This window comes from Bos indicus x Bos taurus, chromosome 5 (assembly GCF_003369695.1).
Source record: "Bos indicus x Bos taurus breed Angus x Brahman F1 hybrid chromosome 5, Bos_hybrid_MaternalHap_v2.0, whole genome shotgun sequence".
Taxonomy (NCBI): Eukaryota; Metazoa; Chordata; class Mammalia; order Artiodactyla; family Bovidae; genus Bos; species Bos indicus x Bos taurus.
The window spans coordinates 42,007,738-42,035,492 of record NC_040080.1 but is presented as its reverse complement, the minus strand read 5'-3'; the positions used below and the strand labels follow the sequence as shown (position 1 = coordinate 42,035,492).

The window sequence follows — 27,755 nt, the reverse complement described above, 5'->3', positions numbered from 1 at the left end:
ATGGAAACTTGCATTTGGGATGAGCTGACAAGCTCCAAGACTGGGTAAGTCCGCTGGTACGCACATGGGCAACTTTTCCGTTTGTGAGGCTAGTGCCATTTGGGCATTCTTGTCAATTGGTTCTGCCTGCTGTTGAGGACCGTTTGTGAGCACCAGGACTATTTAGTCATTCTTGCCAGTTGTTTCTGACATGTGTCTGATGTTGAAGATCATTTATGAACACTGAGTATTATTTGGGCATTTTTGCCAATTGGTTCTGATGTCTGTCTGCAATTGAGGATGGTTTATGAGCATAAATGCTTTTGGGCATTCTTGCCAATTGGTTCTGACATCTGACTACTGTTGAGCACCCTTTGTGACCAAGTGTCATTTAGGTATTTTGCCAGTTGGTTCTGACATTTGACTACCACTGCTAGTAAAGTAATGCTCAAAATTCTCCAAGCCAGGCTTCAGCAATACGTGAACCATGAAACTCCAGATGTTCAAGGTGGTTTTAGAAAAGGCAGAGGAACCAGAGATCAAATTGCCAACATCTGCTGGATCATTGAAAAAGCAAGAGAGTTCCAGAGAAACATCTATTTCTGCTTTATTGACTATGCCAAAGCCTTTGACTGTGTAGATCACAATAAACTGTGGAAAATTCTGAAAGAGATGGGAATACCAGAACACCTGATCTGATTTTTGAGAAGCCTATATGCAGGTCAGGAAGCAACAGTTAGAACTGGACATGGAACAACAGACTGGTTCCAAATAGGAAAAGGAGTACGTCAAGGCTGTATATTGTCACCCTGCTTATTTAACTTATATGCAAAGTACATCATGAGAAGCGCTGGGCTGGAAGAAGCACAAGCTGGAATCAAGATTGCCGGGAGAAATATCAATAACCTCAGATATGCAGATGACACCACCTTTATGGCAGAAAGTGAAAAGGAACTAAAAAGCCTCTTGATGAAAGTGAAAGAGGAGTGTGAAAAAGTTGGCTTAAAACTCAGCATTCAGAAAACTAAGATCATGGCATCCAGTCCCATCACTTCATGGGAAATAGATGGGGAAACAGTGGAAACAGTGTCAGACTTTTTTGGAGGTGGGGGATCCAAAATCACTGCAGATGGTGACTGCAGCCATGAAATTAAAAGACGCTTACTCCTTGGAAGGAAAGTTATGACCAACCTAGATAGCATATTAAAAAGCAGAGATATTACTTTGCCAACAAAGATCTGTCTAGTCAAGGCTATGGGTTTTTCAGTGGTCATGTACAGATGTGAGAGTTGGACTGTGAAGAAAGCTGAGTGCCGAAGAATTGATGCTTTTGAACTGTGAGGTTGGAGAAGACTCTTGAGAGTCCCTTGGACTGCAAGGAGATCCAACCAGTCCATCCTAAAGGAGATCAGTCCTGGGTATTCATTGGAAGGAATGATGCTAAAGCTGAAACTCCAATACTTTGGCCACCTCATGAGAAGAGTTGACTCACTGGAAAAGACTCTGATGCTGGGAGGGATTGGGGGCAGGAGGAGAAGGGGACGACAGAGGATGAGATGGCTGGATGGCATCACCGACTCGATGGACTTGAGTTTGAGTGAACTCCTGGAGTTGGTGATGGACAGGGAGGCCTGGCGTGCTGCGATTCATGGGGTCGCAAAGAGTCGGACATGACTGAGCGACTGAACTGAACTGAACTGAACTGAAGACCATTTGTGTCAGGGAAATGTTTGTTTGGAACTCTGTACCAATCACCCTTGGAGAGGGTTTATGACAAATATGTCATTTGGTGTGTGAGTGTGTATTCCATTTGTATGACTGGTATCCTTATTCCCTATGTAAAATGGGAAATTCAGGTTCAATTCATTAAGAAAAATTTTATCTGTGGAACTATGACTAAAAATCATTTTAGCTGTGGAATTATGACTAAGAAAAAAAACTGTGGAATTATAATTTTTTTTAATCAATGTATGGCAACAATATTCTTTAGATTCCAGATTGGTTAAGACACTCTTGAAATTATTAAAAAAATTAAGGTCTTTTTGCACATGCAGTTAGGGAAAGCTAGCTTGTTAAAACACTTTTTTTTCAGATCATGAAGAAACAAAAATATGTTTAGGAGAAAATTTGAAGTTAATGCTTCTCATGTCCTTGAAATACAACCACAGTCCACATAGCCTGGAACTCTAGCCTCTGGTTAATTGTAAAACTTCAAGCTAAGGAAAGAAAAAGGGGGGAAGTCTTTTAAAATTGAGTGTGTAATTTGGTTATTCTGATTATTATCCATAAACCAATGTTTAATTGCAACACCTAATTCATGAAATGTAAAAAGATGAAACAATGTGGTCTCTGTTTGTCTGTATGTTTGTATGTCTCAATGTGTGTTTTGTCTTTGGCTAGTATCTCTGAGGTTAATTTGTAAAGAAACTATTTAATTGGCCTTAAAAAAGTACTTATAAATCAAACAAATCTAAATTTACCTACCTTTGTCTTTTTGTAAGACCAAGCGGGAAACTAAAGATGTTTGGGTTTATAAAACATATATGTTGTACCACAGAAGAAAAATTATGCTATAAAAATGTATGTTTTTTGAGGTTACAAAATATGTTAAGTTTGCCAATCAGAAAATGCTAGTGTAACATTTCCATCACTTGTTTCCTGGTTTTGTTAAAACTTTCGAGTTGAAAATTATCATATGTAAAATGATAAGCAAAGCATTTCAGTATGTAAAGCAAGTAGGATATATGATGTCAACAAAGAGAAAGAATAAAGAAGAGATTTTTGTTGAGGAAAAATGATAATAATTTTGTTCTACAGTTGTTTGTTTCTGCATGAAGAAATTTTGGATCTAGAAGTTGACAAAAGGTTTGTGAAAAAGGAATTTTTAAAAAAGAATTGGGTATGTTGTCAGGATTAGATTAGACTAAATTTAATTAGGTATATGAATTTTATTAACAGTAAACTGATACAAGACAGAAGTTTATTTATTTTTTTAATCTCTGTTAAGAAAGCAAAGTTCTCCTGGAATATTGATCTGATTTGGTAACAGAGACTTCTAATGAAAAATAATTGTTTTGTTTCTAATCAAACTTTTGACCTCAATGTTCAGGAAAGAAAAATTGTTCAGTAAAGCTGCTCATGATGTGTAATACTGCTAACTTTAAATGTACTGCTTACAACACATGCACAATGCTTGTGCGACAATTGGATATGAATGATAAAATGCTTGGTCTATAAAGCATTTCCCTGTTAATGTACATCTGAGCCTGTTTATGATATCTGATTAGTTTTCTCCCAATGTGGACAACTAGCCAAATATGTAAATAAAAAGGAGACCTAGTACTGAGGGAACATAGATGGACCCAGAGCAGGCAAATGAACCACTCTGGCAACTTTGGAAAAATATATTGATTATTAATGTTCTCTATGGAAAGAGTTGTAACTTAAAATGGAAAATGATGAGAGAAATATTCACATATTGAGGTATGGGAAAGTCATTCTGGCCTATACATGATTTAATTTAAACTTTAGGCTAACCAAAACAGCCTGTTCGTGGCCTATTAAACATACATTGTACATCTGCTTTAATCATTAAGACAAAAAATAGTGCAAAGGTATATTTTGATTATTATCCTCATTGTAATATGTCTAATAATTTTCAAGTGTTTGTCCAGGTACTATGAAAGTTTATTGCCACTCTTGTTCTGTACCTGTCCCTCCTCAAGATTAAGGAGTATCAAAGCAAAGGGGAAATTGAAACAGAGCAGGATCATATGGTCCTTGCCCCCAATCATGTTCTCTGCCTGACTTTTACCTGTGGAAAACTTTAGTCAATGAATAAGCTTAATCAGAGAAGTGAGAAATGCTGAAACAAAGGAAAATAGTCAAAGGAGACTAAATAATAATAGTGTAGTCATTAAGCATGCTAAGTTGCTTCAGTCGTGTCTGATTCTGTGCGACCCCATAAACGGCAGCCCACTAGGCTCCTCTGTCCCTGGGATTCTCCAGGCAAGAATACTGGAGTGGGTTGCCATTTCCTTCTCCAATGCATAGAAGTGAAAAGTGAAAGTGAAGTCGCTGAGTCATGCCCGACTCTTAGCGACCCCATGGGCTGGAGCCTACCAGGCTCCTCGGTCCATGAGATTTTCCAGGCAAGAGTACTGGAGTGGGGTGCCATTGCCTTCTCCGGTCATTAAGCATAGTCAAGGATATTTAGTCCTTTCTCAAGGGCTATAGATAATATTCTGAGCCATATCCTGTGAGCTGTCTTACAGATACCAAAACACCAGGTGGAGAAGTTAACTACATGATGACCAGGATATACCCAGGACTTGAGCTGCCACAGTTCCAAGAATTGAGAGCAAAGAAACGGGAACAAGTGCACCCCGGAACTGAAGATTAACTGTACCTGAAACAACCAAGATGATGCTAGTCAGGCAACTCATGACAAGTTGAAGACGACTGTTAGAGATGACTGTTCTCTTTCTGCATGTAATCCCCTCTCCAACTCTGTCTCTTACCCGCTGCCTGTTGGCAGGGGTGGGGTAGGGGGAGTTGGCCTTTGGACAGATGCCACCACCCTCCCCTCAAGTTGCTGGCATCTGAAATAAAGCAAACTTTCCTTTCCACCAACCTGGCCTGTTCATTGCCTTTTGAGCAACAAGCAGCCGGACCCCCCATGCATAACTTTCAGTAACAATAACAACTTCTGTTATTATTAAAATCTATGAAAATCTCTCAACTGATGGATGTGTTGGCTCAATTTGAGGGGATCCATTACTTCTGAGAATTTCTTCTTCATCTTTTAAATTTTTGGCTGTACCAAGTAGCATGCAGGATCTTAGTTCCCTGATCAGGGGTCAAACCCACACCCCCTGCAATGGAAGTGCAGAGTCTTAACCACTGGACTGCCATAGAAGTCCCACTTCTGAGAACTTCTGATTGGGAGGAGTACTTTTTAAAAAGTATTCTAGAGGGAATTTTATTTCTAAAAACTGTTTTATCCATTTGCTACAATCCCTAGTGTAAAGGAAGGATGGAATGTGGACCCAGCAAAGGATTTCCCCCTCTTCCCAAAAGAAGTTACCAATATGTTCACCAAGCCATTATTTATAGCTTTAGTTCAACATAAAGAAGACTAAAAGGCTCATCCTAATAATTAGTTCTTGCAGAGAATGGTAAAAATAAAAACTGTACTAGCTTCATATCAACTCCTATGTGCCGACACCTCCTTTAGACACTTTCTGGTGGCTGTCCCAAGACTCTCAGAACCTTGCTGCATTTAGTCCTCCTAGACACAACTCAAGTAAGACCAGCTTCTTCCTGGAATGATTAGGTTTTCAGACCTAAACTTCTCAACAAATGTTATGAGACCAATTCTAAGAGTTATGTCCTACATTGTGTTAGCATAGACATTGAGTCCATATCCTGCAGCTGTTACTACTGCAGTTACTCCCGCTGTCCCTACATTTCTACCATATAAACATGCTGCAAATGAGAGTTCACCATGCTCATTAATACTGTAATGCCCAGTCACAGGGTACCAGGCAGCAGCTTGACAAACAAGATCAGAAAATTTTAAGATTGCCATGTCAATATGTGCCATTCCTCTAGATAGAAATCAGATGCCAAATGGACAGGTGTTTCCTCTTATTCAAGCCATAATCCTTATTTTTGCCAGAGTAATCACTAGCCTTGAGACTGTGCACTCAGAACTTCTTGTGCTGCACACTCCAGAGCTTTCATTCTAAGACGATGAAGCCATCTCTCTACTTCAAGCCCAACTAGTCAAAGACACTGCCCAGAAGCCAATCAGCAGTGTGACTGTGGTCCCAAGGTTTAAAACTGACCAGGAGTAACAAGAAGAAACTCATGTTTCATCCAAGAAAAATATCTAAACATTGAAAAACTTCAGTAGTGTGCATGTGTGTGGGGGGGGTGGGAGTGGGGTGGGGGTGGGGTGGGGGTCTTGATTCAAAATAAAATGAAATTCCAAGTAGGAAAAAAACCCTGAAACACATATATATACTGAGAAAATAGTATGTCTAACAAAATTAATGCTAGTCCTAGATTATTTATGGAGTTTTAAAAAGATAGAGAGGAAAGAAGGAAGAAAGGAGGGAGTGAGAGGAAAGAAAAAATATAAAAAGGGAGCCTCTTTATACAGAAATAAATGAGAAAACTATAAGCCTTGGTTCTAGATACCCTGAAACTACCTTTTCCAGTTAATTAACATTCCTTCATAGCATAGTACTACTTCTTTATCACTGGGATTGCATAAATTTATGGCTGATGTTGTTTTATACTGTATGTTTGTATTTTGTATTATGTTTGATTGTTTTGTTGAGAATGCTTCATGGACTCTTTTATAACTAAGACTTAATAGTTCACATTTTTACTATGTAAATTATTTGTATCCATATGTAATCCTGATGTTTTGATGATTGACTGGGAAAAAGGTACAGAAAATTTTCAAATAGTATCTCTAGTGCCAGGACAAACCAGGAGCATTCTGATCTTAACAGTTGTTCAAAGACTAAATAGTTCTGACTTCCACTGCATACCAAAAGCCCACAAAAAGAAGATAAACTACCAGATTTGACCTTCAAATCTGCCATCATCAAATTAAGAGGAAGAATTTCAGCAGCAGAGCACATTAAAACCTCATTCCATTGATCTATCCAGTTAACACTGGGTAGAGTGTTATATGTGCCTATTAGAGTGGTGCCTATGTGCAACAGGAACCATGTCAGTATCACAAAGACTTACTATAGGATGTAGACAAAGGTAAGGAGACCCTGGTTAATGTTATAAATTTGAGATGGCTTTAATTATATACGTTTTTTTTTCAAAAAGTTATTCCTACAAGCATGGCTAAGAAACTATGATACTGACATAAATCACAAGATCAGTAAAACCTTTCAAGACTCTGCAAACTTGGTACCTCTGTCTCTTTGACAGTCTCCTGTTACAACTGAGACAGGCTGTTCAGACTGAGGAGGAGGCTGAATGGACAGCCTGAAGAAAATTGTAAATGTTTGTTAAAATCTGAAAGAATTTTTGAGAAACAGATGGCTCAAAGCAATAAAAACATTGCCAAGTTCTTTTGGATGTTCACCTGAGTTTAGAGATCACAGATTGATTGTGGTGATTGCATGCCAGATCCTTTACGTTTGTTTGCACATTTAATCTTCATGACATTCATATATGTAAATATAATTTTCTTGATTATACAGAATGTAAGTCACTAATACAAGCTTCCATAGCTAGTTAGGGTTTTGTGGTTGCGGACAATAGAAAATTACTCTGGCTAATATAAGGTAAAAGAAATTTCTTTGAAAGGATGTTTGAAAGCTGACAAAACATATTGGCTAATGAACCAATATATAAAGGATGAAACCAAAGCATTTTCATAGGTCTCACTAGTTGAAATGGATAAGCTGACTCTTTAGGACATAGCTGCCTATGTAAATCATTTAATGTATTTGGATCACTCTGTTAAATTAACACTGCTGTAGATTATATACAAAAGTTGTCAGGACATGTGAAGTGAAAGTCGCTCAGTGGTGTCTGACTCTTTGTGACCCCATGGACTATACAATCCATGGAATTCTCTAGGCCAGAATACTGAAGTGGGTAGCCTTTCCCTTCTCCAGAGGAACTTCCCAACCCAGGGATCAAACCCAGGTCTCCCGCATTGCAGGCAGATTCTTTACCAACTGAGCTATCAGGGAAGTCCCAGGACATGCACCTATGGTCAATTAAATTTATGACAAAGGAGGCAAGAATATACACTGGAGAAAAAAAGAGTCTCTTCAAATAAGTGGTGCTTGGAAAACTTGACAGCTACACTTGAAAGAATGAAATTAGAACATTCTCTAATACCATACACAAAAATATACTCAATATGGATCAAAGACCTAAATGTAAGGCATGCGTGCTAAGTTGCTTCGGTTGTGTCTGACTCTTCATGGCCCTATGACTATAGCCTGCCAGTCTCCTCTGTCTGTGGGATTCTCCAGGCAAGAATACTGGAGTGGGTTGACATGCCCTTCTCCAGGAGATCTTCCAGATCCAGGGATTGAACCTGCATCTCCTCTGTCTCCTGCATTGGCAGGTGGGTTCTTTACCACCAGTGCCACCTGGGAAGCCCAACTGTAAAGCTCTTAGAGAAAAAACAGTCAGAACACTCATGTAAATTGAAGCAATATCTTTTTCGATCCACCTCCCAAAGTATTGAAAAACAAAAATAAACAAATGGGACCTAATTAAACTTAAAGGCTTTTGCATAGCAAAGGAAACCAAAACCAAAATATTTTCTTCCACAAAATGGAAGAGAACATTTACAGATAAAGTGACCAACAAAGGGTTAATCTCCAACTGATACTAACAGTTCATTCGTACTCCTCCCCAGGGGAATAGGAAGAACTAGTTGGACATGTGAGTTGGGGAGAATAAACAGCTCAGCCGTCCCCACTCTTTCTATTAATAGGCCTGTTTTGCAGAAAGTGGGTCTGATCTCCTCACATGGGCCTCTATTGTTCTATTGGGAAGCCTGTGGTTGTCAACTATGCCAGTGACCAGCACATAAGTCTGGGAAAAGTGTGTCCACTTGGCCACGCCTTCCAGTCAGCTTTATTAAGATATTTTTACATTCATCGGTGTGACTCATATCTCAATTGATTCTGAATTCAGAAGGAAGAATCAGATCAGATCAATCGCTCAGTCATGTCCGACTCTTTGCGATCCCATGAATCACAGCACGCCAGGCCTCCCTGTCCATCACCAGCTCCCGGAGTTCACTGAGACTCACGTCCATTGAGTCAGTGATGCCATCCAGCCATCTCATCCTCTGTCGTCCCCTTCTCCTCTTGCCCCTAATCCCTCCCAGCATCAGAGTCTTTTCCAATGAGTCAACTCTTCGCATGAGGTGGCCAAAGTATTGGAGTTTCAGCTTTAGCATCAGTCCTTCCAAAGAAATCCCAGGGCTGATCTCCTTCAGAATGGACTGGTTGGATCTCCTTGCAGTCCAAGGGACTCTCAAGAGTCTTCTCCAACACCACAGTTCAAAAGCATCAATTCTTCGGTGCTCAGCCTTCTTCACAGTCCAACTCTCACATCCATACATGACCACTAGAAAAACCATAGCCTTGACTAGACGAACCTTTGTTGGCAAAGTAATGTCTCTGCTTTTGAATATGCTATCTAGGTTGGTCATAACTTTCCTTCCAAGGAGTAAGCGTCTTTTAATTTCATGGGTGCAGTCACCATCTGCAGTGATTTTGGAGCCCAGAAAAATAAAGTCTGACACTGTTTCCACTGTTTCCCGATCTATTTCCCATGAAGTGATGGGACCGGATGCCATGATCTTCATTTTCTGAATGTTGAGCTTTAAGCCAACTTTTTCACTCTCCACTTTCTTTTTTTTTTTTTCACTCTCCACTTTCACTTTCATCAAGAGGCTTTTGAGTTCCTCTTCACTTTCTGCCATAAGGGTGGTGTCATCTGCAAATCTGAGGTTATTGATATTTCTCCCAGCAATCTTGATTCCAGCTTGTGCTTCTTCCAGCCCCATGTTTCTCATGATGTACTCTGCATATAAGTTAAATAAACAGGGTGACAATATACAGCCTTGACGAACTCCTTTTTCTATTTGGAACCAGTCTGTTGTTCCATGTCCAGTTCTAACTGTTGCTTCCTGACCTGCATACAAATTTCTCAAGAGGCAGATCAGGTGTTCTGGTATTCCCATCTCTTTCAGAATTTTCCACAGTTTATTGTGATCCACACAGTCAAAGGCTTTGGCATAGTCAATAAAGCAGAAATAGATGCTTTTCTGGAACTCTCGCTTTTTCCATGATCCAGCCGATGTTGGCAATTTGATCTCTGGTTCCTCTGCTTTTTCTAAAAGCAGCTTGAACATCAGGAAGTTCACGGTTCATGTATTGCTGAAGCCTGGCTTGGAGAATTTTGAGCATTACTTTACTAGCGTGTGAGATGAGTGCAATTGTGTGGTAGTTTGAGCATTCTTTGGCATTGCCTTTCTTTGGGATTGGAATGAAAACTGACCTTTTCCCGTCCTGTGGCCACTGCTGAGTTTTCCAAATGTGCTGGCATATTGAGTGCAGCACTTTCACAGCATCATCTTTCAAGATTTGGAATAGCTCAACTGGAATTCCATCACCTCCACTAGCTTTGTTCGTAGTGATGCTTTCTAAGGCCCACTTGACTTCACATTCCAGGATGTCTGGCTCTAGGTCAGTGATCACACCATCGTGATTATCTGGGTCGTGAAGATCTTTAATGTACAGTTCTTCTGTGTATTCTTGCCACCTCTTCTTAATATCTTCTGCTTCTGTTAGGTCCATACCATTTCTTCCCTTTATCGAGCCCATCTTTGCATGAAATGTTCCTTTGGTATCTCTGATTTTCTTGAAGAGATCCCTAGTCTTTCTCACTCTGTTGTTTTCCTCTATTTCTTTGCATTGATCACTGAAGAAGGCTTTCTTATCTCTTCTTGCTATTCTTTGGAACTCTGCATTCAGATGTTTATATCTTTCCTTTTCTCCTTTGTTTTTCGCTTCTCTTCTTTTCACAGCTATTTGTAAGGCCTCCCCAGACAGCCATTTTGCTTTTTTGCATTTCTTTTCCATGGGGATGGTCTTGATCCCTGTCTCATGTACAATGTCACGAACCTCATTCCATAGTTCATCAGGCACTCTATCTATCAGATCTAGGCCCTTAAATCTATTTCTCACTTCCACTGTATAATCATAAGGGATTTGATTTAGGTCATACCTGAATGGTCTAGTGGTTTTCCCTACTTTCTTCAATTTACGTCTGAACTTGGCAATAAGGAGTTCATGGTCTGAGCCACAGTCAGCTCCTGGTCTTGTTTTTGCTGACTGTATAGAGCTTCTCCATCTTTGGCTGCAAAGAATATAATCAATCTGATTTCGGTGTTGACCATCTGGTGATGTCCATGTATAGAGTCTTCTCTTGTGAAGGAAGAATGGGACAGTACTTATTAGGTACCTGGTATTTTGGGGGGCTCCAAAATCACTGCAGATGGTGATTGCAGCCATGAAATTAAAAGACGCTTACTCCTTGGAAGGAAAGTTATGACCAATCTAGATAGCATATTCAAAAGCAGAGACATTACTTTGCCAACAAAGATCTGTCTAGTCAAGGCTATGGTTTTTCCAGTGGTCATATGGATGTGAGAGTTGGACTGTGAAGAAAGCTGAGTGCCGAAGAATTGATGCTTTTGAACTGTGGTGTTGGAGAAGACTCTTGAGAGTCCCTTGGACTGCAAGAAGGTCCAACTAGTCCATATTAAAGATCAGTCCTGGGTGTTCATTGGTAAGACTGATGCTAAAGCTGAAACTCCAATACTTTGGCCACCTCATGCGAAGAGTTGACTCTTTGGAAAAGACCCTGATGCTGGGAGGGATTGGGGGCAGGAGGAGAAGGGGACGACAGAGGATGAGATGGCTGGATGGCATCACCGACTCGATGGACATGAGTTTGGGTAAATTCTGGGAGTTGGTGATGGACAGGGAGGCCTGGCGTGCTACAATTCATGGGGTCGCAAAAAGTCGGACACAACTGAGCAACTAAGCTGAACTGACTTGCAAGGAAAAGATTTTCAGCTGGTGTGAACTCTTAGGTCAGGCCCAGGGACCCTGGAGGTATGACCTTAGATTTGCTTTCTTGCTATTCTACTCTCCAGAGTGTAGTGATATGAGATAAATGTGGACTGTTAGCAGATCAGATTACACCTGGTTCCCGGAGCATTCTCTGTGAAATCTCTCTCATGAGTTGCAGCTCACTGGGAGGCAGGCATGTGACTTGGCACACACTCCTAAAGAGACTGGGCAGCAAGCGTAGGACATACACAGGCAGGGAATAGGAAGCGAGGCTGCCCCAAGGTGAAGTTGCCTGCACTGAGCTCTGCCTCATTCTTGGGACTGAACCCTGGGGAATGGAAGAAAGTGGAAGCTGAACCTAACTTGTTGCCAGATGTCAGGAGGCCTCTGCTATTTGGCTTTGTGCATTATTACAGTTTATCTTTCAAAGTTAGGAAAACTGGTGTGGAGGTGGGGAACATGTCTTTGTTGCAGAAGTCGGAGGGTGAAGAAATCAAGCACCACACTCTGAGAGTTGGAGATACGACGTCAGGCCCAGAGGAGCTAACACTTCCAGCTCTGAGCCCCCAAAAAGCAGTTACAGTTGTTATAGGCAGTGCATGACATCAGACTATAGTGAGCAGAGCCGACTGTTAATAGGCCAGTTTAAACTAGGGGTTCTCCTCACCCCTGAGAACAGCTGTTAGGACACAGCATGGAGGATGCCTGACCTTTACACAATCATGGTTAAGCGGTATTACAGGGGCTGGGTAATTGACAAGGGTGAGTGAGGTAAGTTTCATTTCCTAACAGTAAGTTTCTATTTCCCCGAAACTATGACGCTTACCTGACTGCAAAGAGTAAGCTGAGCTACAGAATCAGAAGGGAGTATGAAGTTATTTCTAGCTGGGTGTAAGTTTTAAATTTTTCTTTTCATCTTGACTTTTTATCAATTTTGAGCCAATAAGACCAACCAATATTGAGTAACACAGCAAGTAGTCCGGGAAAATTCTAATACTTTGTACCTGCTCTACAATAACGAAATAAAGTCTTTGTTAAGTTCACTTGATTTTTGCAGTCCATCTATCACTCATTTCAAACCTTATTTCAATTTTCCTTCCTTTTTAATTTTTTTACTTTTATTTAAAAGAATTTTTTGTCTACATCGAGTGACATGTGGAACTTCCCTGCACAGGGTACCAAGGACCAAACCCATGCCCTCTGCAGTGGAAGCATGCAGACTTAACCAGTGGACCAAAACGAAAGTCCTTTCCTTCCTTTTTCAGAGAAGCAGGATAATAATTAAAAAAAAAAAAATTTCCTTCTCATATTTCCTGTGAGACTCAATTCTGGCAGATAAAATGAAAACTGATTTTCTTCTGGTACAGCGCCTTCTAGTTCATATCATCACATGGGTGATGTCTGAGGCTTGGCAATCATTGCTAAGTATGGTAAAGCACAAGACAAAAGGGATTGGTGTCATTAATGGCCTTATTGAGCGACCACGACTGTCTTAAATTTCCCCTTTCCTGGATTTACTGGTACGTGAGACAAAGAAATCCTTTACTGTTTTTGGCGGTCAAGTGCCGTCTTAATTGATACATTCATCCATTCCATTTCCGTGTATGGTAGGCAGAATCTGCTGCTGCTGCTGCTGCTGCTAAGTCACTTCAGTCGTGTCTGACTTTGTGTGACCCCATAGACGGCAGCCCACCAGGCTCCCCCATCCCTGGGATTCTCCAAGCAAGAACATTAGAGTGGGTTGTCATTTCCTTCTCCAATGCATGAAAGTGAAAAGTGAAAGTGAAGTCGCTCAGGCTTGTCCGACTCTTATCGACCCCATGGACTAAAGCCTACCAGGCTCCTCTGTCCATGGGATTTTCCAGGCAAGAGTACTGGAGTGTGGTGCCATTGGCTTCTCCAGTAGGCAGAATAATGGTCCCCTAAAGATGTCTATGTCCTAATCTCTTGAACTTGTGAACGTATGACCTTACATGGCAAAAGGGACTTTGCAGCCAGGGTTAAGTTAAGGATCTCCAGGTGAGAAAAGCATCCTGGATTCTCCAGGTGGACCCAATGTGATCATAAAAGTCCTTTTAAGTGCAAAAGGATGGCAGAAAGAAGATCTGAGAAAGAGATGTGACAACAGAAAGGTCAGAGAAATGCTATGTGCTGGCTTTGAATGTAGAAGAAGGCCATAAGCTAAAGAATGTGAGTGTCTCACTGATCCTGTTCATGATGCCAATTGTCTCACTGTTCACTCAGTTCACTGAACCCAGGGTAGGCAAGGCATGAGTTAAAGAGTCTGGAAGAAGACTCAAGGAGCTGGAGGAACTGCAGACACATTTATTCTCTCCTGGCTGACACAGCAGTCAGAGCAGCAGCCATAGCATACCCTAACACAATATAACCTCTCTCCTGGCTGACACAGCGGCCATAACAGTATTATCTCCCGGCTGATGCGGCAGCTGTAGCAGCAAACTCGCTATATTCTCTCTTGTGGCTGACCCAATGGACACAACAACAGCAGTAATGCTGCTGCTTTCTAGGTGGAGCTCATATATTCCTACAGTACAAAGTAGTTTGTAACAAGCGAGTACCTTGTGACATGCATGCACAGTGCTACAAATGATGTCAGCTCTTAGTCACTATTTACAAAACGTGGGCTGAGAGAGCCTGAACACACCATCTTGGCTAATTTGCTTTCTCCCCACAGTGGGCATCCCCTAGAAGCTGAAAGAGGAAATATTTTCCCCCGGAGGCTCCAGAAGAAAACAACATTTCTAAAAGCCTGATTTTAACATAGTGAAGCCATGTCAGACTTCTAACCTACTGAACTGTAAGATAATGAATTTGGGTTAAGCCACTAAATTTCTGGTAATCTGTTACAGCAGCAATAGAAAATGAATGCACTATATTAAGGTTTCTTAACAAATTATGGTAAGTCCAGGGAAATTGCTTCTTCTCAGTGCAAGATTCCTCTAGCCTTTTTAAAGTCAAGTACAGGGAAAAAAGAGACATAACTTACTTTTTAAGAATTAAAGAAAAAAAAATCCCCACCAACCTAGGAAAAGAATGACAGTTTTTTATAGCCATGATGCATGTGTGCTAACTCACTACAGTCATGTCTGACTCTGTGAAACTCTATGGACTGCAGGCCGCCAGGCTCCTCTGTCCATGGGGATTCTCCAGGCAAGAATACTGGAGTGGGTTGGGGTCAAACCCACATCTCTTAAGTCTCCTGCATTGGCAGGTGGGTTCTTTACCACTAGCGCCACCTGGGAAGCAAACACCAAAGCTGATTTTAAACTTGTTTAATCAGTGACAATTTGCTTCAATAAACACATCTCAGTTACAGGAAACAACTTTCTGTAACCCATACTTCTAAGGCTGATTTTCAACTAATTCTACTTCGTAGAAGTATTTTCTCAAACAATAATTTTCATAAACCCTGTAATTTCAAGTCAACTTGACTTTTGTCATCATGGCTTTCCCTTACTTAAGTGGTAAATTCAGTTTCTAGGTTTCAGATTTTAGGTGATGGTTTCATCTTTTGATATATTGTACATTCGTCTAAGGAAAAGACAGTCTTGTTCTTTAACAAGAGTCAAGATAAACACAGAGTACTACTATTAACTGAAGGGAAGTGGGAAGTGGTATATGAGAATTTGTTGTAATAATGTGAACAAATAATTTATATGTTTGTTGTTTAGAACTTTAGATTTGGTAAAGAATCCTCCTGCAGCCCAGGAGACCCAAGTTCAAATCCTGATTCAGGAAGATCCATTGGAGAAGGGATAGGCTACCCACTCCAGTATTCTTGGGCTTCCCTGGTGTCTCAGCTGGTAAAGAATCTGCCTGCAGTGAGGGAGACCTGGGTTCAGTCCCTGGGTTGGAAGATCCCCTGGAGAAGGGAAAGTCTAACCACTCCAGGATTCTGGACAGGAAAATTCCATGGACTGTGTGGTCCACGGGGTTGCAAAGAGCATGACTGAGTGACTTTCACTTTGTTTGAAAAACAAAAACCCTAAAAATAAAATCATTTATGATCCCACATTTTTATTTTGAAATATTTAAAGTAAGTCCTTATATGTATATGTATAGCTGATTCACTGTGCTGTACAGTAGAAACCAACATACAACATTGTAAAGCAATGATGTGTATATGTGTGTGTGCGTGCTTGCTCAGTCATGTCCTACTGTTTTCAGCTCCATGGACTGCAGCCCACCAGGCTCCTCTGTCCATGGAAGTTTCCAGGTAAGAATACTGAAGTGTGTTACCATTTCCTATTCCAGGTAATCTTCCTGATCCAGGGCCTGGGTCTCCTGCATTGACAGATGGATTCTTTACCACTGAGCCACCTGGTGTATACTCCAGTAAAAATTAACTTTTAAAAATAAAGTCTCCCCTGATCTACTTCCTACCAATCCCACTCAAGAGGTGATTGCTAATAACAATTTTATGTGTACTTTTTCAGGTATAGACTTAGGCACAAGGTGTTAATAATAAGCCTATTTTAACCAATTGCCATAGCGTTGCTAGGGTCTTTGGAATATATTTTATATATTTGAAAATAATTTAGTGTTTTAGCATGGTTGTAAACTTCTTGAGAATGATAGTCATAATATATTCATGTCTACACAACAGATTACATTACCTAATAGGTTTTCAACAAGTATTTATGGAGTGGGATTAAGAACTAAATTTAATAAGATCTCATTTAATCTCTGGTGTGAGAATATAATACTTAGTCCTAAGGGGATATAGATAGAGATCCTGGGTCCAACTGTGGCAGGCTGTCTGGAATCTGAATATTTAAAGTTCTAGTATAGTATTGTTCAAAGAGTGGTCAACTGGTGGTCTATCAAGTAGTCAAAAAAGTTTAGCAATTTCAAAGCAAAAAGCAAAGAAACAATTTTGTTAACACATAGTTAATAAATGTAAAATTAAGATTAATCACTACTTTTATAGAAATCCTCTTATATTCTTAATTTATTATTTTAAAATAGGTTGGACTTTCACATGATTCAAAATTGAAAAAGATCAAAGGATAAACAGATCTCTATGATTGCATCTTATCCTAGCCAATATTTATCGGCTTGTTACTGTACTTGTAATTTTAAAGTTACTGCCAAAATCTTTCATGATTTTTGAATGGATTTTGCCCTTCCATGGAGGGCAATTTATCCTCTCATGGGAATTAGAGTGCCTGGTTCCCCATAGGCTCAGCCACACAGATCAGATCAGTTGCTCAGTTGTGTCCGACTCTTTGAGACCCCATGAATTGCAGCATGCCAGGCCTCCCTGTCCATCACTGACTCCCGGAGTTCACTCAGACTCACGTCCATCAAGTCAGTGATGCCATCCAGCCATCTCATCCTCTGTCGTCCCCTTCTCCTCCTGCCCCCAACCCCTCCCAGCATCAGAGTCTTTTCCAATGAGTCAACTCTTTGCATGAGGTGGCCAAAGTACTAGAGTTTCAGCTTCAGCATCATTCCTTCCAAAGAAATCCCAGGGCTGATCTCCTTCAGAATGGACTGGTTGGATCTCCTTGCAGTCCGAGGGACTCTTAAGAGTCTTCTGCAACACCACAGTTCAAAAGCATCAATTCTTCGGTGCTCAGCCTTCTTCACAGTCCAACTCTCACATCCATACATGACCACTGGAAAAACCATAGCCTTGACTAGACGAAACTTTGTTGGCAAAGTAATGTCTCTGCTTTTGAATATGCAACACATTATCAAAGATTTTTTTCCCACTAATTCCTTAGCTCAAAATGATCTCTCAGTGACACATTAACTTGCATTCTATTGTGAGTAAAGTTAACAGTTTTTTCATGTTTGAACCATCGGTTTTAACTTTCCTGTGAATTACCTGGTCCTCTGATTTCCATTTTTCTATTGGGTTATTTTTTGTTTTTTTCTTTAGTTATTTTAGGTGTTCTTTTACATTGAAAGTTAGCTTTTTATGACACTAGTATCAAATGATTTTCCTTAAGTTTCCATTTTAACTTAGGTTATGATAACTTTTCCTATGCAGATTTTTAAAAAATATGTGATTGCATTTCTCAAACCTTTTTTTAGTTTCTTTTGAGCTTGTGTTGCAATGAAAAGGGTTAAAGAGAAATGAGTTTTTCTTTTCTTTCCTGAGAACAAAGAAGATAACAGGAGGCAGGCATGATCACTCCTAGTTTATACTTTGTTCATAATCTGTAATCTGTAACTAAGTTTGCTTTTCTGTGCCCTAACTCTGCATGTGCTACATTTTGAACCTATTTGAACCTATTATCTTTTGAAAGTGAGAAGTGAAAGTGAAGTCGCTCAGTCCTGTCCGACTCTTAGCGATCCCATGGACTGCAGCCCACCAGGCTCCTCCGTCCATGGGATTTTCCAGGCAAGAGTACTAGAGTGGGGTGCATTGCCTTCTCCGATTGTCTTTTGACACTATACTAATTACATCCAGTATCTGGTGCTCAACTTTATGGACTTTTCTTCGAAGACCACCCCTTGCAGCCTTTTCTCTTTTTGCATTACAGAAAGAAGGCCACAGTACAATAACAAAAGACAATGGGCCCAACTATCTGGCTACCAGATTGCCAGATCCAATTACTGGGCTACCTGACACCAACCTGTGACCGTTTGTGAAACAATGCAAGAGGAAGAATACAAGATCCTTACACCTTTGTTCCTCATCAGCTATCCCTGTCTGGGAACCATCTTCTTATATAAGCCCCTGCAACCACTCATGGAGAGGGGAGAGGCACAGCTCTTGAGGAATGAGCCTCCACTGGCTAAAGTTTAAAGCCACCTTTCTATTTCTTCCAAACTCTGTCTCTATGGTTTTTTATTTGGCTTTGGTAGGCAGAGAAAGCCAAGATTTTGGTGGCAGATCAGATCAGATCAGTTGCTCGGTTGTGTCCGACTCTTTGAGACCCCATGAATCACAGCACGCCAGGCCTCCCTGTCCATCACCAACTCCCGGAGTTGACTCAGACTCACGTCCATCGAGTCAGTGATGCCATCCAGCCATCTCATCCTCTGTCGTCCCCTTCTCCTCTTGCCCCCAATCCCTCCCAGCATCAGAGTCTTTTCCAATGAGTCAACTCTTTGCATGAGGTGGCCAAAGTATTGGAGTTTCAGCTTCAGCATCATTCTTTCCAAAGAAATCCCATGGATGATCTCCTTTAGGATGGACTGGTTGGATCTCCTTGCAGTTCAAGGAACTCGCAAGAGTCTTCTGCAACACCACAGTTCAAAAGCATCAATTCTTCGGCGCCCAACTCTCACATCCGTACATGACCACAGGAAAAACCATAGCCTTGACTAGACGAACCTTTGTTGGCAAAGTAATATCTCTGCTTTTGAATATACTATCTAGGTTGGTCATAACTTTTCTTCCAAGGAGTAAGCGTCTTTTAATTTCATGGCTGCAGTCACCATCTGTAGTGATTTAGGAGCCCAGAAAAATAAAGTCTGACACTGTTTCCACTATTTCCCCATGTATTTCCCATGAAGTGATGGGACCGGATGCCATGATCTTCGTTTTCTGAATGCTGAGCTTTAAGCCAAGATTTTCACTCTCCTCTTTCACTTTCATCAAAAGTCTTTTGAGTTCCTCTTCACTTTCTGCCATAAGGGCGATGTCATCTGCAAATCTGAGGTTATTGATATTTCTCCCGGCAATCTTGATTCCAGCTTGTGTTTCTTCTAGTCCAGAGTTTCTCAATATGTACTCTGCGTATAAGTTAAACAAACAGGGTGACAATATACAGCCTTGACAAACTCCTTTTCCTATTTGGAACCAGTCTGTTGTTCCATGTCCAGTTCTAACTGTTGCTTCCTGACCTGCATACAAATTTCTCAAGAGGCAGATCAGGTGTTCTGGTATTCCCATCTCTTTCAGAATTTTCCACAGTTTATTGTGATTCACACAGTCAAAGGCTTTGGCATAGTCAATAAAGCAGAAATAGACGCTTTTCTGGAACTCTCTTGCTTTTTCCATGATCCAGCCGATGTTGGCAATTTGATCTCTGGTTCCTCTGCCTTTTCTAAAACCAGCTTGAACATCTGGACATTCATGGTTCACGTATTGCTGAAGCCTGGCTTGGAGAATTTTGAGCATTACTTTACTAGCGTGTGAGATGAGTCCAATTGTGCGGTAGTTTGAGCAGCCAAACTTTGGCATTACCTTTCTTTGGGATTGGAATTCCAAAGAATTCCTTTTCCAGTCCTGTGGCCACTGCTGAGTTTTCCAAATGTGCTGGCATATTGAGTGCAGCACTTTCACAGCATCATCTTTCAGGATTTGGAATAGCTCAACTGGAATTCCATCACCTCCACTAGCTTTGTTCGTAGTGATGCTTTCTAAGGCCCACTTGACTTCACATTCCAGGATGTCTGGCTCTAGGTCAGTGATCACACCATCGTGATTATCTGGGTTGTGAAGATCTTTTTTGTAGAGTTCTTCTGTGTATTCTTGCCATCTCTTCTCAATATCTTCTGCTTCTGTTAGGTCCATATCATTTCTGTCCTTTATCGAGCCCATCTTTGCACAAAATGTTCCTTTGGTATCTCTGATTTTCTTGAAGAGATCCCTAGTCTTTCCCATTCTGTTGTTTTCCTCTATTTCTTTGCATTGATCACTGAAGAAGGCTTTCTTATCTCTTCTTGCTATTCTTTGGAACTCTGCATTCAGATGTTTATATCTTTCCTTTCCTCCTTTGCCTTTCACTTCTCTTGTTTTCACAGCTATTTGTAAGGCCTCCCTAGACAGCCATTTTGCTTTTTTGCATTTCTTTTCCATGGGGATGGTCTTGATCCCTGTCTCCTGTACAATGTCACGAACCTCAGCCCATAGTTCATCAGGCACTCTATCTATCAGATCTAGGCCCTTAAATCTATTTCTCACTTCCACTGTATAATCATAAGGGATTTGATTTAGGTTATACCTGAATAGTCTAGTGGTTTTCCCTACTTTCTTCAATTTAAGTCTGAATTTGGCAATAAGGAGTTCATGATCTGAGCCACAGTCAGCTCCTGGCCTTGTTTTTGCTGACTGTATAGAGCTTCTCTATCTTTGGCTGCAAAGAATATAATCAATCTGATTTCGGTGTTGGCCTCTGGTGATGTCTATGTATAGAGTCTTCTCTTGTGTTGTTGGAAGAGGGTGTTTGTTATGACCAGTGCATTTTCTTGGCAAAACTCTATTAGCCTTTGCCCTGCTTCATTCAGTATTCCAAGGCCAAATTTGCCTGTTACTCCAGGTGTTTCTTGACTTCCTACTTTTGCATTCCAGTCCCCTATAATGAAAAGGACATCTTTTTGGGGTGTTAGTTCTAAAAGGTCTTATAGGTCTTCATAGAACCATTCAACTTCAGCTTCTTCAGCATTACTGGTTGGGGCATAGACTTGGATTACTGTAGTATTGAATGGTTTGCCTTGGAAACAAACAGAGATCATTCTGTCATTTTTGAGATTATATTCAAGTACTGCATTTCAGACTCTTTTGTTGACCATGATGGCTACTCCATTTCTTCTGAGGGATTCCTACCCGCAGCAGTAGATATAATGGTCATCTGAGTTAAATTCACCCATTCCAGTCCATTTCAGTTCTCTGATTCCTAGAATGTGGACATTCACTCTTGCCATCTCTTGTTTGACCACTTCCAATTTGCCTTGATTCGTGGACCTGACATTCCAGGTTCCTATGCAATACTGCTCTTTACAGCATCGGACCTTGCTTCTATCACCAGTCACATCCACAGCTGGGTATTCTCTTTGCTTTGGCTCCATCCCTTCATTCTTTCTGGAGTTACTTCTCCACTGATCTCCAGTAGCATATTGGGCACCTACTGACCTGGGGAGTTTCTTTTTCAGTATCCTATCATTTTGCCTTTTCATACTGTTCATAGGGTTCTCAAGGCAAGAATACTGAAGTGGTTTGCCATTCCCTTTGGAGAAGGCAATGGCACCCCACTCCAGTACTCTTGCTTGGAAAATCCCATGGACGGAGGAGCCTGTTAGGCTACAATCCATGGGGTTGCTAAGAGTTGGACATGACTGAGCGACTTCACTTTCACTTTTTACTTTCATGCATTGGAGAAGGAAATGGCAACCCACTCCAGTGTTCTTGGCTGGAGAATCCTAGGGACGGGGGAGCCTGGTGGGCTGCCATCTATGGGGTTGCACAGAGTCGGACATGACTGAAGTGACTTAGCATCTCCAGTGGACCACATTCTGTCAGATCTCTCCACCATGACCCACCCATCTTGGGTTGCCCCACGGGCATGGCTTTGTTTCATTGAGTTAGATAAGGCTGTGGTCCTAGTGTGATTAGATTGACTAGTTTTCTGTGAATATGGTTTCAGTGTGTTTGCCCTCTGATGCCCTCTTGCAACACCTACCGTCTTACTTGGGTTTCTCTTACCTTGGGCACGGGGTATCTCTTCACAGCTGCTCCAGCAAAGCGCAGCCATTGCTCCTTACCTTGGACGAGGGGTATCTCCTCACCGCTGCCCTTTCTGACCTTCAACGTGGGATAGCTCCTCTAGGCCCTCCTGCACCCGAGCAGCCACAGCTCCTTGGACAACAATGTAGGAAACTACATTTAAATTTCTCAGATGATTTATTCTAGTATTTGGATAATTGCATTTTTTCCATCTTAATTTTTTTTTACATTTAAAAAATTATAGTTGATAAGCAGTGTTTTCATTTTAATCTTTGATTACCTGAAATCTATCTTGGTTAGAATGTGAGATATGGATCCAAGTTTTTTTTTTTTTCACACCGGTTATCTTCAAACAATACCCAACATCCAACAACTGCCAACATCTGCTAGATCATCAGAAAAGAAAGAGAGTTCCAGAGAAACATCTATTTCTGCTTTATTGACTATGCCAAAGCCTTCGACTGTGTGGATCACAATAAACTGTGGAAAATTCTGAAAGACGTGGAAATACCAGACCACCTGACCTGCCTCCTAAGAAATCTGTATGCAGGTCAGGAAGCAACAGATAGAACTGGACCTGGAACAACAGACTGGTTCCAAATAGGGAAAGGATTTCGTCAAGGCTGTATATTGTCACCCTGCTTATTTAACTTATATGCAGAGTACATCATGAGAAACGCTGGGCTGGAAGAGGCACAAGCTGGAATCAAGATTGCCAAGAAAAATATCAATAACCTCAGATATGCAGATGACACCACCCTTATGTCAGAAAGTGAAGAAGAACTAAAGAGCCTCTTGATGAAAGTGAAAGAGGAGCGTGAAAAAGTTGCCTTAAAACTCAACATTCAGAAAACTAAGATCATGGCATCCAGTCCCATCACTTCACAGCAAATAGATGGGGAAACAGTGGTAGACTTTACTTTTTTGAGCTCCAAAATTGCTGCAGATGGTGACTCCAGCCATGAAATTAAAAGAGTCTTACTCCTTGGAAGAAAAGTTATGACCAACCTAGACAGCATATTCAAAAGCAGAGACATTACTTTGCCAACAAAGTTCCATCTAGTCAAGGCTATGGTTTTTCCAGTAGTCATATATGGATATGAGAATTGGACTATAAAGAAAGCTGAGTGCCAAAGAATTGATGCTTTTGAACTGTGGTGTTGGAGAAGACTCTTGAGAATCCCTTGTACTGCAAGGAGGTCCAACCAGTCAATCCTAAAGGAAATCAGTCCTGAATATTCATTGGAAGGACTGATGTTGAAGCTGAAACTCCAATACTTCGGCCACCTGATGCAAAGAGCTGACTCATTTTAAAAGATCATGATGCTGGGAAAGATTGAGGGCAGAAAGAGAAGGGGACAACAGAGGATGAGGTGGTTGGATGGCATCACTGACTCAATGGAGATGAGTTTGAGTAAACTCTGGGAGTTGGTGATGTACAGGGAGGCCTGGCATGCTGCAGTCCATGGGGTTGCAAAGAGTCAGACATAACTGAGCAACTGAACTGAACTGAACTGATCCTCAAACATGCATTGAATAGTCCATAGTACTTTAAAATATCACCTTATCACATGCTAATTCATTCATGCAATTGCATCTATTTCTGGATTCCATTCTGCTCTGTTGATGTGTCTATTTACACACTAGCCCATACTGCTATAATTACAGCTCTAAAGCAGGTTGTCGTCTCTGGTTTTACTAGTTCTCTGTCATTTTTCTTCTTCATCAGACATGTTGTCATTTAAATTTTTTTCTCTATAAATTTTAGAATTAGTCTGTCTCTTAAAATTTTTTCTTGGAATCATGGTGGATTTTATAGATTAATTTAGAAGAATTTAAGCTTTATGATAATAAGTCATCCTATCCTATGCTTTTCCATTTATTCAAAGCTTTTGTTTCCCTTGGTAGTTAGTTAAAAGATTTCTTTGTGTATTGCACATTTTCTAATAGCTTATCCCCAAGAATTCAATCTTTCGTGTTGCTGTTGTAACTAGATATTTTTGAATTGATTGTTGTTTGTATCTATGAAATGGAGGGATTTCTGAATATTCAAATTTAAGGACTATATTTTCCATTTCTGAAAAAAAAAAAGGCTATTGGAATTTTGATAGATTGATTTGAGTGCACATCATCAATTCATAAACAGATAGCTTTTCAATTTCAAGTTTTCTTTAATATAGAATTGCAGGGGGCCCTGAATAGCCAAAACAATCTTGGAAAAGAAAAGTTAGAGGACTCACACTTCCCCATTTCAAAACTTATTTCAAAACTACAGTAATCAGACTGTGTGGTACTGGCATAAATAGAATAATTGAGAAATAACCTATATAATTATGATCCATTCATTTTCAAGAAAGGTGTCAAGGCAATCAGTAGGAGAAAGAACTGTCTTTAGCAAAGAATTCTTTTAATTTCTTTCAGTGGTGTTTTGTTTTTTGACTATAAACCATCCACTGTTTTTGGTTAAGTTTCAGTATTTTACTCTTTTTGATGCTGTGTGAATGAAATTGTTTACTTAATTTCATTTTTGGATTGTATTACTAGCTTATAGAAATACAACTATTTTATATATTGATATTATATCTCTGCAACATATGTGAATTCATTTATTAGTCCCAGTAGATTTGTAGTTTCTTCAGAATTGTCTATTTAAGATCGTTATATGCTGGGACTTCCCTGGTGATCCAGTGATTAAGACTTAAACCTTGTAGGAGACAGGCCTACTAAAAGGCCTGGCAAAAGAATTAAGCAATCTTGCTGAGAGGACATGACTCAGCATGTAACTCCTGAAGGAATCCAAGAAGGAACAAAAGACATCTTGAAAGCAGGATGTACGCCTGGGAGTGGAAAGCCATTAACAGACTGTTCCTATCTTGAGCGCCTGGGAGGCACATAAAGATTAATTAGAACGGTAGCAAAGACCGCTGGAAGATGGCTGCTTGGCCGTGGAGGCATATCTCTGGAACTGCAAAGCAGCCATGGGGTGACTTCTGTGATGGGCTATTAAGACGATTGATGAACCTTCTTTTTCGCAGGTGGTGAAAGGGTCTTCACTGCTTGGACCCGCAGGGCTGGGACTGGAGGAGCTGCCGACCCCCGCGATGACTGCAGCCGGAGAGGTGCGTCGTGTTCCAGTGCGTGCAGAGCCACGCCATGCTCATTGACTCTGTTCACCTCGCCTGGGACCTGTTGCAGTCCCTCGGGGCTATGGTCTTCTCCAGAGTCACAAATAATGTAGTTTTGGAGGCTCCGTTCCTAGTAGGCATTGAAGGTCACTCAAAGGCAGCACTTAACCTTTTGTTCTGTAGTTCCTGTGAGATTCCCATTGGTTTCCACCTGTATTCTACCCATGCTGCCCTGGCTGCCTTGAGAGGCCACTTCTGCCTTTCCAGTGAAAAAATGGAGTGCCTTAGTTCAGTTCAGTCGCTCAGTCTTGTCTGACTCTTTGTGACTCTGTGAATGGCAGCATGCCAGGCCTCCCTGTACATCACCAACTCCCAGAGTTTAACCAAACTCATGTCCATTGAGTCAGTGATGCCATCCAACCATCTCATCCTCTGTCATCCCCTTCTCTTCCTGCCCTCAATCTTTCCCAGCATCAGGGTCTTTCCAATGAGACAGCTCTTTGCATCAGGTGGCCAAAGTACTGGAGTTTCAGCTTCAACATCAGTCCTTCCAATGAACACCCAGGACTGATCTCCTTTAGGATGGACTGGTTGGATCTCCTTGCAGTTCAAGGAACTCACAAGAGTCTTCTCCAACACCACAGTTCAAAAGCATCAAATCTTTGGTGCTCAGCTGTCTTTATAGTCCAACTCTCACATCCATATATGACTACTGGAAAAACCATAGCCTTGACTATACAGACCTTTGTTGACAAAGTAATGTCTCTGCTTTTTAATATGCTGTCTAGGTTGGTCATAGCTTTACTTCCAAGGAGTAAGCATCTTTTAATTTCATGGCTGCAATCACCATCTGCAGTGCTTTTGGAGCCCCCCCAAATAAAGTCAGCCACTGTTTCCACTGTTTCCCCATCTATTTCCCATGAAGTGATGGGACCAGATGCCATGATCTTAGTTTTCTGAATGTTGAGCTTTAAGCCAACTTTTTCACGCTCCTCTTTGACTTTCATCAAGAGGCTCTTTAGTTCTTCATTTTCTGCCATAAGGATGGTGTCATCTGCATATCTGAGGTTATTTATATTTCTCCTGGCAGTCTTGATTCCAGCTTGTGCTTCATCCAGCTCAGCATTTCTCATGATGTACTCATATAAGTTAAATAAGCAGGGTGACAATATACAGCCTTGACGGACTCCTTTTCCTATTTGGAACCAGTCTGTTGTTCCATGTCCAGTTCTAACTGTTGCTTCCTGACCTGCATACAGGTTTCTCAAGAGGCAGGTCAGGTGGTCTGGAATTCCCATCTCTTTCAGAATTTTCCACAGTTTATTGTGATCTACACAGTCAAAGGCTTTGGCATAGTCAATAAAGCTGAATGAAAACTGACCTTTTCCAGTCCTGTGGCCACTGCTGAGTTTTCCAATTTGCTGGCATATTGAGTGCTTATTTAAGTTATATGCTGAGTACATCATGAGAACCATTGGGCTGGAAGAAGCGCAAGCTGGAATCAAGATTGCTGGGAGAAATATCAATGCCTCAGATATGCAGATGACACCATCCTTATGGCAGAAAATGAAGAACTAAAGAGCCTCTTGATGAAAGTGGAAAAGGAGCATGAAAAAGTTGGCTTAAAGCTCAACATTCAGAAAAAAGATGATGGCATCCGCTCCCATCACTTCATGGGAAATAGATGGGAAACAGTGGAAACAGTGGCTGACTTTATTTGGGGGGGCTCCAAAATCACTGTGACCAACCTAGACAGCATATTAAAAAGCAGAGACATTACTTTGTCAACAGAGGTCTGTATAGTCAAGGCTATGGTTTTTCCAGTAGTCATATATGGATGTAAGAGTTGGACTATAAAGACAGCTGAGCACCGAAGATTTGATGCTTTTGAACTGTGGTGTTGAAGAAGACTCTTGCGAGTTCCTTGAACTGCAAGGAGATCCAACCAGTCCATCCTAAAGGAGATCAGTCCTGGGTGTTCATTGGAAGGACTGATGTTGAAGCTAAAACTCCAATACTTTGGCCACCTGATGCAAAGAGCTGTCTCATTGGAAAAGACCCTGATGCTGGGAAAGATTGAGAGCAGGAGGAGAAGGGGATGACAGAGGATGAGATGGTTGGATGGCATCACTGACTCAATGGACATGAGTTTGGGTAAACTCTGGGAGTTGGTGATGTACAGGAAGGCCTGGCGTGCTGCGGTTCACGGGGTCACAAAGAGACAGACACGACTGAACCACTAAATGACTGATAAAGCTGAAATAGATGTTTTTCTGGAACTCCTTTGCTTTTTCGATGATCCAGCGGATGTTGGCAATTTGATCTCTGGTTCCTCTGCCGTACCTCTTAAAAACAAAAGCCATAGTAAATCCATCTGAGATGGATATCTACAACATCCCTCTATGAGAAAAGTTTGCAGAGCTGAAAGAGAAGATGATGTTAACACATACTCGCTTAAATTCACTCATAAAGATTTTGAAGGAACTGCCTCCTGACCAGTCCAAGCTAACTAATTCAGAATCAAAGCTTGAGTATCAGAGGCAGGCCTTATTGCTGTCTTCTGTCCAGGTTTCATAG

General features: G+C 41.0%; 1 pseudogene; it reads left to right on the top strand.

The window, feature by feature from the left end:
* LOC113893441 lies at positions 1-27,755 on the top strand (annotated as a pseudogene).